The following is a 1,789-nucleotide window of genomic DNA, read 5'->3' as shown; positions in this document are numbered from 1 at the left end:
ACTCAGGAGTTGTGCAATGAGTACCAAACAAATTATAGAAAATTCCGCTCTCGGTCGGATTAATGGGAGTGGGAGTGGGTATTGAGTCGGTATATCTGCAGCTTCATGAAAATGTTGTGGTGATGAGAAAGACGGTGTTTGGTGCATGATATTTTGTTGTGGGATTGATTGAGGCATAGAGTGAACATCAGGATATGTTGAAGGTTGCAAACGTGGATCGCGCATGTATCTTTCCACAGATATGTATAATTTAGTGTGATGCGTGAACCAATTCATATATTCGTTAGTGTGGCGTAAAACATCTTCGACGTACTGACCTTGCAATATGTAATTCTGACGTTCATTCCAATGTTGAATCTCATCTTTCCAAACCACACTCCAATTATCATCAATGCCACGTCTCATGTCGATCTCATGGTAGAGCGTCATATCTTCTGGAGGTTGCGGAATTTGTTGATGAAAGCCGAACTGAAGCGCGACTCTATCTGCATGATGTTTTTCGACGATATGATAGCAGTGCAGATAGGTACATGCAGCCCAAGTGATGATCTCTTGTTCGGGTACCTCTTGTTGGAATCCGAGATATGGTCTCCAACGAAACTGGATGTTAAAAAAACAGGCTAAAGTGAATATTAAGAAATATAAAAAAAATTTAAAAGTGCAACTACATGAGAATGAATATATTACTTCTTGAACCATCATATGATCAATTGTATTCCGGTATCCTTCTATATCGTTGTGAGGAACTTTAGTGAAATTTAAACCCCCGGAATTAAATCTGTCGAATATATAAAAAATAAAAATATAATAAAATTAGTAATACGAATACGGTAAGTAATAAGTTTTAAAAAATAAAAATATATAAAAATTATGTGCAATAGTTACCTTTGTGCAAGTGGAAATATCCATGCACTTGGTGCATCTGGAGCAACACAACTCAAACGATACCATGCCCAGTTTTGCAACAACAATATAAAAAATAAAAATATAACAAAATTAGTAATACGAATACGGTAAGTAATAAATTTAAAAAAAATAAAAAAATATAAAAATTATGTGCAATAGTTACCTTTGTGCAAGTGGAAATATCCATGCACTTGGTTCATGTGGAGCAACACAACTCAAACGAGACCATGCCCAGTTTTGCAACAACAATGCACATCCTCCCATCGACATTACGTTGGGTTTCGTAGCAAGGCATAATTGTCTATAGAGTGTTGCTAAAACTGCCGAACCCCAACTATAGTGGGATGCTTTATTTAAATCGCCCAAAAGTGAAAGATATTTTAAATGTACACGATTATTGGATTTGTCTGGCATCAACAATCCTCCAATCATACGTAATATATAGGCTCGACATGATGCTTGTTTTTCTAATTCGGAAGCGTTTTCACCGACATTATCAAAAGTATCTTTGAGCCATTTTAATTTAATAGAATTACCTTTTGTTGCTCCCTCAGGTGGGATAACTCCTAAATATTCTTGACAAACATCTTTAATATTCACAAAATTTGAACCGCTAACAGGAATACCAGACACATTTAATCCTAAAATATAGTATACGTCTTCTAAAGTTATTGTGCACTCACCTACCGGTAGATGAAAAGTATGAGTTTCTGCTCTCCACCTTTCAACCATAGCAGTAATCAAACCGACATCGATCTTGTAGTTTCCTAGTTTGATCACTTCACCAAATCCAACTTGTTGCAAATACGGTAATATGGTTTGGTTCGGTTTTTTATTGGCATGACCATGACATTTTAGTTTATCCTTCGAGGGATTCTGAAAT

The sequence above is a fragment of the Cicer arietinum genome, chromosome 4 (genome assembly GCF_000331145.2).
Source record: "Cicer arietinum cultivar CDC Frontier isolate Library 1 chromosome 4, Cicar.CDCFrontier_v2.0, whole genome shotgun sequence".
NCBI lineage: Eukaryota > Viridiplantae > Streptophyta > Magnoliopsida > Fabales > Fabaceae > Cicer > Cicer arietinum.
The sequence above is the reverse complement of the archived record's forward strand: the minus strand, read 5'-3'. Positions refer to the sequence as shown.